We start from the raw sequence: 11,948 nt of genomic DNA on the forward strand, positions 1-11,948 counted from the left end.
GCAATACATTGAGCGGGGAGCCAGAAAATTCTGGCGGCGACCGAGGCCTCCGCGGCCGAGGAAATGGTCCTCAATGATTTTACATGTTAAATTATCATGTGTATTAACACAGGCTGGGAGAAGCAAGCCTGCGGGACTCTGCAATACATTGAGCGGGGAGCCAGAAAATTCTGGCGGCGACCGAGGCCTCCGCGGCCGGGGAAATAATCCTCGGTAATTTTACATGTTAAATTAACATGTGTATTAACACAGGCTGGGAGAAGCAGGCATTCTGGACTTTGAAAAATTTCGAGCAGGGGCCGGAGAAATTCTCCCGGCGACCGAGGCCTCCGCGGCCGGGAGAACTTCGGCGCTCGGGCTCCGCGTGTACCCGCCGCAAGGCCCATTTTGGGTTATATAGGGGGTAGTGGTGTCTCTGGAGGGAAAAAATACACGGTAAATATTGCAGCCAGAGCCTATGGCAATCTGTTGGCGACCGAGGCCTCCACACGCCGGCAAATTTTCGGCTCTCGGACTGTGTGTATTCCACTGGAGACAGGCCTGCGGGACTCTGTAATATATTGAGCCGGGAGCCAGAAAATTCTGGCGGCGACCGAGGCCTCCGCGGCCGGGGAAATAATCCTCGGTAATTTTACATGTTAAATTAACATGTGTATTAACACAGGCTGGGAGAAGCAAGCCTGCGGGTCGCTGCAATATATTGAGCGGGGAGCCAGAAAATTCTGGCGGCGACCGAGGCCTCCGCGGCCGGGGAAATAATCCTCGGTAATTTTACATGTTAAATTAACATGTGTATTAACACAGGCTTGGAGAAGCAAGCCTGCGGGACTCTGCAATACATTGAGCGGGGAGCCAGAAAATTCTGGCGGCGACCGCGGCCTCTGCGGCCAGGGAAATAATCCTCGGTAATTTTACATGTTAAATAACCATGTGTATTAACACAGGCTGGGAGAAGCAAGCATGCGGGACTCTGCAATATATTGAGCAGGGAGCCAGAAAATTCTGGCTGCGACCGAGGCCTCTGCGGCCGAGGAAATGGTCATTGGTAATTTTACATGTTAAATTAACATGTGTTTTAACACAGGCTGGGAGATGCAGGCATTCTGGACTTAGAAAAATTTCGAGCAGGGGCCCGAGAAATTCTCCCGGCGACCGAGGCCTCTGCGGCCGGGAGAACTCTCGAAAACCACCTCGTTCGTGGTTGTTTGCCGTGCGGGGCGAATCGGGAAATCTAGCAAATAGCTGAAGACATTCTCCCGGCGATGGAGGCCTCGGCGGCCGGGAAAAACGCCCGCGCTCGGGCGTTGCGCGCCCCCTTGGCAAGGCCCATTTTGGGTTATATAGGGGGTAGTGGTGTCCCGAGGGGAAAAAATTAACATGTTAAATACTGCTCCCAGGCAATTGTAAAATGTCTCGGCGACGGAAGGCACCACTACCCGGCATATTTACGCCCCTCGGACTCCGTGCGCCAGCCTGTAATAGCGAATCGGGACTTAGAAAAAAAATTCGAGCAGGGAGCCAGAACATTTTCCCGGCGATCGAGGCCTCCGCGGCCGAGGAATTTGTCATTGGTGATTTTGCATGTTAAATTAACATGTGTATTAACACAGGCTTGGAGAAGCAAGCCTGCGGGACTCTGCAATACATTGAGCGGGCAGCCAGAAAATTCTGGCGGCGACCGTGGCCTCCGCGGCCGGGGAAATAATCCTCTGTAATTTTACATGTTAAATTAACATGTGTATTAACACAGGCTTGGAGAAGCAAGCCTGCGGGACTCTGCAATACATTGAGCGGGGAGCCAGAAATTTCTGGCGGCGACCGAGGCCTCTGCGGCCGGGATAATAATCCTTGGTAATTTTACATGTTAAATTAACATGTGTATTAACACAGGCTGGGAGAACTAGGCATTCTGGACTTTGAAAAATTTCGAGCAGGGGCCGGAGAAATTCTCCCGGCGACCGAGGCCTCCGCGGCCGGGAGAACTCTCGGCGCTCGGGCTCCGCGTCTACCCATGGGGAGCGGGCAGCCAGAAAATTCTGGCGGCGACCGAGGCCTCCGCGGCCGAGGAAAAGGTCATTGGTAATATTACATGTTAAATTAACATGTGTATTAACACATGCTGGGAGAAGCAGGCATTCTGGACTTTGAAAAATTTCGAGCAGGGGCCGGAGAAATTCTCCCGGCGACCGAGGCCTCCGCGGCCGGGAGAACTCTCGGCGCTCGGGCTCCGCGTCTACCCTTGGGGAGCGGGCAGCCAGAAAATTCTGGCGGCGACCGAGGCCTCCGCGGCCGAGGAAATGGTCCTTGGTGATTTTACATGTTAAATTAACATGTGTATTAACACAGGCTGGGAGAAGCAGGCATTCTGGACTTTGGAAAATTTCGAGCAGGGGCCGGAGAAAATCTCCCGGCGACCGAGGCCTCTGCGGCCGGGAGAACTCTCGGCGCTCGGGCTCCGGGTGTACCCGCGGCAAGGCCCATTTTGTGTTATATAGGGGGTAGTGGTGTCCCGAGGGGGAAAAAATTAACATGTTAAATACTGCTTCCAGGCAATAGGAAAATGTCTCGGCGACGGAACACACCACTACCCGGCGAATTCCCGCCCCTCGGACTCCGTGCGCCAGCTAGTAAGAGCGAATCGGGACTTGGAAAAAATTTTATCGGGGAGCCAGAAAATTCTCCCGGCGATCAAGGCAATCACCGCCGGGAGAATTTTTTCTAGCTAACCGATTGAAATTTTCAAAGTACCAATTGCCTCGAAAACAACCACGAACGTAAAACAACCACGAACGGAAAACAACCACGAACGACAACAACCACGAACGACAACAACCACGAACGACAACAACCACGAACGGAAAACAACCCCGAACGACAACAACCACGAACGCACAACAACCACGAATGAAAACAACCACGAACAGTAAACAACCACGAACGAAAACAACCACGAACGAAAACCACCTCGTTCGTGGTTGTTCGCCTTGTGGGGCGAATCGGGACATCATGCAAATAGCTGGAGACATTCTCCCGGCGATCGAGGCCTCGGCGCCCGGGAAAAATGCCCGCGCTCGGGCGTTGTGGGCACCCATTGCATGGCCCATTTTGGGTTATATAGGGGGTAGTGGTGTCCCGAGGGGGAAAAAATTAACATGTTAAATACTGCTCCCAGGCAATTGTAAAATGTCTCGGCGACGGAAGGCACCACTACCCGGCATATTTCCGCCCCTCGGACTCCGTGCGCCAGCCTGTAATAGCGAATCGGGACTTAGAAAAAATTCGAGCAGAGAGCCAGAAAATTCTCCCGGCGATGGAGGCCTCCGCGGCCGAGGAAATTGTCATTGGTGATTTTGCATGTTAAATTAACATGTGTATTAACACAGGCTTGGAGAAGCAAGCCTGCGGGACTCTGCAATACATTGAGCGGGGAGCCAGAAAATTCTGGCGGCGACCGAGGCCTCCGCGGCCGGGAGAACTCTCGGCGCTCGGGCTCCGCGTCTACACATGGGGAGCGGGCAGCCAGAAAATTCTGGCGGCGACCGAGGCCTCCGCGGCCGAGGAAATGGTCCTTGGTGATTTTACATGTTAAATTAACATGTGTATTAACACAGGCTGGGAGAAGCAAGCCTGCGGGTCGCTGCAATATATTGAGCGGGGAGCCAGAAATTTCTGGCGGCGATCGAGGCCTCCGCGGCCGGGGAAATAATCCTCGGTAATTTTACATGTTAAATTAACATGTGTATTAACACAGGCTTGGAGAAGCAAGCCTGCGGGTCTCTGCAATACATTGAGCGGGGAGCCAGAAATTTCTGGCGGCGACCGAGGCCTCTGCGGCCGGGATAATAATCCTTGGTAATTTTACATGTTAAATTAACATGTGTATTAACACAGGCTGGGAGAACTAGGCATTCTGGACTTTGAAAAATTTCGAGCAGGGGCCAGAGAAATTCTCCCGGCGACAGAGGCCTCCGCGGCCGGGAGAAATCTCGGCGCTCGGGCAGCGCGTCTACCCATGGGGAGCGGGCAGCCAGAAAATTCTGGCGGCGACCGAGGCCTCCGCGGACGAGGAAAAGGTCATTGGTAATATTACATGTTAAATTAACATGTGTATTAACACATGCTGGGAGAAGCAGGCATTCTGGACTTTGAAAAATTTCGAGCAGGGGCCGGAGAAATTCTCCCGGCGACCGAGGCCTCCGCGGCCGGGAGAACTCTCGGCGCTCGGGCTCCGCGTCTACCAATGGGGAGCGGGCAGCCAGAAAATTCTGGCGGCGACCGAGGCCTCCGCGGCCGAGGAAATGGTCCTTGTTGATTTTACATGTTAAATTAACATGTGTATTAACACAGGCTGGGAGAAGCAAGCCTGCGGGACTCTGCAATACATTGAGCGGGGAGCCAGAAAATTCTGGCGGCGACCGAGGCCTCCGCGGCCGAGGAAATGGTCCTCAATGATTTTACATGTTAAATTAACATGTGTATTAACACAGGCTGGGAGAAGCAAGCCTGCGGGACTCTGCAATACATTGAGCGGGGAGCCAGAAAATTCTGGCGGCGACCGAGGCCTCCGCGGCCGGGGAAATAATCCTCGGTAATTTTACATGTTAAATTAACATGTGTATTAACACAGGCTGGGAGAAGCAGGCATTCTGGACTTTGAAAAATTTCGAGCAGGGGCCGGAGAAATTCTCCCGGCGACCGAGGCCTCCGCGGCCGGGAGAACTTCGGCGCTCGGGCTCCGCGTGTACACGCCGCAAGGCCCATTTTGGGTTATATAGGGGGTAGTGGTGTCTCTGGAGGGAAAAAATACACGGTAAATATTGCAGCCAGAGCCTATGGCAATCTGTTGGCGACCGAGGCCTCCACACCCCGGCAAATTTTCGGCTCTCGGACTGTGTGTATTCCACTGGAGACAGGCCTGCGGGACTCTGTAATATATTGAGCCGGGAGCCAGAAAATTCTGGCGGCGACCGAAGCCTCCGCGGCCGGGGAAATAATCCTCGGTAATTTTACATGTTAAATTAACATGTGTATTAACACAGGCTGGGAGAAGCAAGCCTGCGGGTCGCTGCAATATATTGAGCGGGGAGCCAGAAAATTCTGGCGGCGACCGAGGCCTCCGCGGCCGGGGAAATAATCCTCGGTAATTTTACATGTTAAATTAACATGTGTATTAACACAGGCTTGGAGAAGCAAGCCTGCGGGACTCTGCAATACATTGAGCGGGGAGCCAGAAAATTCTGGCGGCGACCGCGGCCTCTGCGGCCAGGGAAATAATCCTCGGTAATTTTACATGTTAAATAACCATGTGTATTAACACAGGCTGGGAGAAGCAAGCATGCGGGACTCTGCAATATATTGAGCAGGGAGCCAGAAAATTCTGGCTGCGACCGAGGCCTCTGCGGCCGAGGAAATGGTCATTGGTAATTTTACATGTTAAATTAACATGTGTTTTAACACAGGCTGGGAGATGCAGGCATTCTGGACTTAGAAAAATTTCGAGCAGGGGCCCGAGAAATTCTCCCGGCGACCGAGGCCTCCGCGGCCGGGAGAACTCTCGAAAACCACCTCGTTCGTGGTTGTTTGCCGTGCGGGGCGAATCGGGAAATCTAGCAAATAGCTGAAGACATTCTCCCGGCGATGGAGGCCTCGGCGGCCGGGAAAAACGCCCGCGCTCGGGCGTTGCGCGCCCCCTTGGCAAGGCCCATTTTGGGTTATATAGGGGGTAGTGGTGTCCCGAGGGGAAAAAATTAACATGTTAAATACTGCTCCCAGGCAATTGTAAAATGTCTCGGCGACGGAAGGCACCACTACCCGGCATATTTACGCCCCTCGGACTCCGTGCGCCAGCCTGTAATAGCGAATCGGGACTTAGAAAAAAAATTCGAGCAGGGAGCCAGAACATTTTCCCGGCGATCGAGGCCTCCGCGGCCGAGGAATTTGTCATTGGTGATTTTGCATGTTAAATTAACATGTGTATTAACACAGGCTTGGAGAAGCAAGCCTGCGGGACTCTGCAATACATTGAGCGGGCAGCCAGAAAATTCTGGCGGCGACCGAGGCCTCCGCGGCCGGGGAAATAATCCTCTGTAATTTTACATGTTAAATTAACATGTGTATTAACACAGGCTTGGAGAAGCAAGCCTGCGGGACGCTGCAATACATTGAGCGGGGAGCCAGAAATTTCTGGCGGCGACCGAGGCCTCTGCGGCCGGGATAATAATCCTTGGTAATTTTACATGTTAAATTAACATGTGTATTAACACAGGCTGGGAGAACTAGGCATTCTAGACTTTGAAAAATTTCGAGCAGGGGCCGGAGAAATTCTCCCGGCGACCGAGGCCTCCGCGGCCGGGAGAACTCTCGGCGCTCGGGCTCCGCGTCTACCCATGGGGAGCGGGAAGCCAGAAAATTCTGGCGGCGACCGAGGCCTCCGCGGCCGAGGAAATGGTCCTTGGTGATTTTACATGTTAAATTAACATGTGTATTAACACAGGCTGGGAAAAGCAAGCCTGCGGGACTCTGCAATATATTGAGCGGGGAGCCAGAAAATTCTGGCGGCGACCGAGGCCTCCACGGCCGGGGAAATAATCCTCGGTAATTTAACATGTTAAATTAACATGTGTATTAACACAGGCTTGGAGAAGCATGCCTGCGGGACTCTGCAATACATTGAGCGGGGAGCCAGAAAATTCTGGCGGCGACCGAGGCCTCTGCGGCCGAGGAAATGGTCATTGGTAATTTTACATGTTAAATTAACATGTGTATTAACACAGGCTGGGAAAAGCAAGCCTGCGGGACTCTGCAATATATTGAGCGGGGAGCCAGAAAATTCTGGCGGCGACCGAGGCCTCCACGGCCGGGGAAATAATCCTCGGTAATTTAACATGTTAAATTAACATGTGTATTAACACAGGCTGGGAGAAGCAGGCATTCTGGACTTTGAAAAATTTCGAGCAGGGGCCGGAGAAATTCTCCCGGCGACCGAGGCCTCCGCGGCCGGGAGAACACTCGGCGCTCGGGCTCCGCGTGTACCCGCGGCAAGGCCCATGTTGGGTTATATAGGGGGTAGTGGTGTCCCGAGGGGGAAAAAATTAACATGTTAAATACAGCTTCCAGGCAATAGAAAAATGTCTCGGCGACGGAAGGCACCACTACCCGGCGAATTCCCGCCCCTCTGACTCCGTGCGCCAGCCTGTAATAGCGAATCGGGACTTAGAAAAAATTCGAGCAGGGAGCCAGACAATTCTGTCGGCGACCGAGGCCTCCGTGGCCGGGGAAATAATCCTCGGTAATTTTACATGTTAAATTAACATGTGTATTAACACAGGCTTGGAGAACCAAGCCTGCGGGACTCTGCAATACATTGAGCGGGGAGCCAGAAAATTCTGGCGGCGACCGAGGCCTCCGCGGCCGGGGAAATAATCCTCGGTAATTTTACATGTTAAATTAACATGTGTATTAACACAGGCTTGGAGAACCAAGCCTGCGGGACTCTGCAATACATTGAGAGGTGAGCCAGAAAATTCTGGCGGCGACCGAGGCCTCCGCGGCCGAGGAAATGGTCCTCGGTGATTTTACATGTTAAATTAACATGTGTATTAACACAGGCTGGGAGAAGCAAGCCTGCGGGACTCTGCAATATATTGAGCGGGGAGCCAGAAAATTCTGGCGGCGACCGAGGCCTCCACGGCCGGGGAAATAATCCTCGATAATTTAACATGTTAAATTAACATGTGTATTAACACAGGCTGGGAGAAGCAGGCATTCTGGACTTTGAAAAATTTCGAGCAGGGGCCGGAGAAATTCTCCCGGCGACCGAGGCCTCCGCGGCCGGGAGAACTTCGGCGCTCGGGCTCTGCGTGTACCCACCGCAAGGCCTATTTTGGGTTTTATAGGGGGTAGTGGTGTCTCTGGAGGGAAAAAATACACGGTAAATATTGCAGCCAGAGCCTATGGCAATCTGTTGGCGACCGAGGCCTCCACACCCCGGCAAATTTTCGGCTCTCGGACTGTGTGTATTCCACTGGAGACAGGCCTGCGGGACTCTGTAATATATTGAGCCGGGAGCCAGAAAATTCTGGCGGCGACCGAGGCCTCCGCGGCCGAGGAAAAGGTCATTGGTAAAATTACATGTTAAATTAACATGTGTATTAACACAGGCTGGGAGAAGCAGGCATTCTGGACTTAGAAAAATTTCGAGCAGGGGCCCGAGAAATTCTCCCGGCTACGAGGCCTCCGCGGCCGGGAGAACTCTCGGCGCTCGGGCTCCGCGTCTACACATGGGGAGCGGGCAGCCAGAAAATTCTGGCGGCGACCGAGGCCTCCGCGGCCGAGGAAATGGTCCTTGGTGATTTTACATGTTAAATTAACATGTGTATTAACACAGGCTGGGAGAAGCAAGCCTGCGGGTCGCTGCAATATATTGAGCGGGGAGCCAGAAATTTCTGGCGGCGACCGAGGCCTCCGCGGCCGGGGAAATAATCCTCGGTAATTTTACATGTTAAATTAACATGTGTATTAACACAGGCTTGGAGAAGCAAGCATGCGGGACTCTGCAATATATTGAGCAGGGAGCCAGAAAATTCTGGCTGCGACCGAGGCCTCTGCGGCCGAGGAAATGGTCATTGGTAATTTTACATGTTAAATTAACATGTGTTTTAACACAGGCTGGGAGATGCAGGCATTCTGGACTTAGAAAAATTTCGAGCAGGGGCCAGGGAAATTCTCCCTGCGACCGAGGCCTCCGCGGCCGGGAGAACTCTCGAAAACCACCTCGTTCGTGGTTGTTTGTCGTGCGGGGCGAATCGGGAAATCTAGCAAATAGCTGAAGACATTCTCCCGGCGATGGAGGTCTCGGCGGCCGGGAAAAACGCCCGCGCTCGGGCGTTGCGCGCCCCCTTGGCAAGGCCCATTTTGCGTTATATAGGGGGTAGTGGTGTCACGAGGGGAAAAAATTAACATGTTAAATACTGCTCCCAGGCAATTGTAAAATGTCTCGGCGACGGAAGGCACCACTACCCGGCATATTTACGCCCCTCGGACTCCGTGCGCCAGCCTGTAATAGCGAATCGGGACTTAGAAAAAAAATTCGAGCAGGGAGCCAGAACATTTTCCCGGCGATCGAGGCCTCCGCGGCCGAGGAATTTGTCATTGGTGATTTTGCATGTTAAATTAACATGTGTATTAACACAGGCTTGGAGAAGCAAGCCTGCGGGACTCTGCAATACATTGAGCGGGCAGCCAGAAAATTCTGGCGGCGACCGAGGCCTCCGCGGCCGGGGAAATAATCCTCTGTAATTTTACATGTTAAATTAACATGTGTATTAACACAGGCTTGGAGAAGCAAGCCTGCGGGACTCTGCAATACATTGAGCGGGAGCCAGAAATTTCTGGCGGCGACCGAGGCCTCTGCGGCCGGGATAATAATCCTTGGTAATTTTACATGTTAAATTAACATGTGTATTAACACAGGCTGGGAGAACTAGGCATTCTGGACTTTGAAAAATTTCGAGCAGGGGCCGGAGAAATTCTCCGGCGCGACCGAGGCCTCCGCGGCCGGGAGAACTCTCGGCGCTCGGGCTCCGCGTCTACCCATGGGGAGCGGGCAGCCAGAAAATTCTGGCGGCGACCGAGGCCTCCGCGGCCGAGGAAAAGGTCATTGGTAATATTACATGTTAAATTAACATGTGTATTAACACATGCTGGGAGAAGCAGGCATTCTGGACTTTGAAAAATTTCGAGCAGGGGCCGGAGAAATTCTCCCGGCGACCGAGGCCTCCGCGGCCGGGAGAACTCTCGGCGCTTGGGCAGCGCGTCTACCCATGGGGAGCGGGCAGCCAGAAAATTCTGGCGGTGACCGAGGCCTCCGCGGCCGAGGAAATGGTCCTTGGTGATTTTACATGTTAAATTAACATGTGTATTAACACAGGCTGGGAGAAGCAGGCATTCTGGACTTAGAAAAATTTCGAGCAGGGGCCGTTGAAATTCTCCCGGCGACCGAGGCCTCCGCGGCCGGGAGAACTCTCGGCGCTCGGGCTCCGCGTGTACACGCGTCAAGGCCCATTTTGGGTTATATAGGGTGTAGTGGTGTCTCTGGAGGGAAAAAATACACGGTAAATATTGCAGCCAGAGCCTATGGCAATCTGTTGGCGACCGAGGCCTCCACACCCCGGCAAATTTTCGGCTCTCGGACTGTGTGTATTCCACTGGAGACAGGCCTGCGGGACTGTGCAGTATATTGAGCGGGGAGCCAGGAAAATCTCCCGGCGACCGAGGCCTCCGCGGCCGAGGAAATGGTAATTGGTGGTTTTGCATGTAAAATTAACATGTGTATTAACACAAGCTGGGATGAGAGGAATTTGGCGGCGACCGAGGCCTCCTCACCCCGGCAAAATATCAGCTACCGGGCTCTGCATATTCCTACAGAAGCAGGCCTGCAGGACTCTGCAATATATTGAGCGGGAACCAGAAAATTCTGGCGGCGACCGAGGCCTCCGCGGCCGAGGAAAATTGTCATTGGTGGTTTGCATGTAAAATTAACATGTGTATTAACACAAGCTGTGACCAGAGGAATTTGGCGGCGACCGGGGCCTCCACACCCCGGCAAAATATCAGCTACCGGGCTCTGCTTATTCACATTCAAGCAGGCATTAGGGACTCTGAAAAGTTTCGGGCGGGGAGCCAGAAAATTCTCCCGGCCACAGAGCCCTCCCTCCCGAGAGTCTGTGTAAATGCCTGTTATACAGGCCCCATGAATTCCAGCCTTATAGGTTATTTTAAGTCTCCGTTCGTGGTTGTTCGTAAACAACTGCGATTCGGGATTTTGACCTATTTCCTATGATCATGTTCCCGGAAGTTAGCCAGCCTCTTTCAGTCAAAATCTCATATTTTGGGTACCTTTGTGAACCCATCGATAGGCCCATTTTGGGTATATTAGGGGGACATGCAATCGGGAAAAATTGGAATTATTTGCAATATGGAAAGAATATGTACATAAATGAAAAGGGAGTCCCCCCGAGTTTTCTCGCCCTATATATATTGCAAAAATATCCAATTAATTATTGTGGAACCTGTAGCACCTTTCTATGAAGCAGAATTAACATTACAGAACGGTTTGAATGCTACCACCTCAGTTTCTCTACAATGCATTGGATTTCAAAGAGGTGAATTACTGTGGATGGTACTGTTGTATGGCTAACAAATCGTCTGGGAAACAATGCAGAATTAAATTAAGAAGGTTGTATGTTTTCTGTTACATGGTGGAGGTGCCCTCTAGTACACAGTAAAATGTTTTGTGGACTGCAGCTCCTTGAGGAATTAATTCAGTATGGGTCTTGTAGTGGTCTGAAAGTGGATGATGAAAAAGAATGTATAATGGTATTCAGAGCACCTCGCGGTGAAGCGGACATGCTACCCTCAAAATGCTTGATTGATTCATGCCCAGTTCCCCCAAGAAGCGGTACATTGAAAAAATTGATTTACTTTGTGGATGATACTAGCAAATACTATCCGCTGGGGGAAGTAAGCAGAAATTTGGTGGTCGTATGTTTGTTACATGGTAGAGGTGCTTTCTAGTACACAATGAAATGCTTGGTGTACCGCTGCTCCTTGAAGAATTAATTCCATATGGGTCTAGCCGTGGTCTTAACTGTGAACACGAAGAACTATCTAAAGTGGCCTATCTGTCTGAACTGCAATACACAAGCTGCGAGCCAATGCTATACCTTTCTCAGGTAACGAGCTCTTGTGCGGCGATTCGATTGGATGCGAAATGGTGGGGAACGCGTGTCCGGTCGTCTTAACCAAGTAATGGTTCCCCTCTGTTAACAATGAAATGTTTGATGGATCGCAGCTCCCTGAGAGACAAGTTTCAAAGGGGTTAGTCGCGGTCTTCAATCCTGGCCAAGGTGCAGTCACCATCTATAAGAGATACCTGCTTTACTGAAGGG

Source organism: Bacillus rossius, unplaced genomic scaffold (genome assembly GCF_032445375.1).
Source record: "Bacillus rossius redtenbacheri isolate Brsri unplaced genomic scaffold, Brsri_v3 Brsri_v3_scf472, whole genome shotgun sequence".
Taxonomy (NCBI): domain Eukaryota; kingdom Metazoa; phylum Arthropoda; class Insecta; order Phasmatodea; family Bacillidae; genus Bacillus; species Bacillus rossius.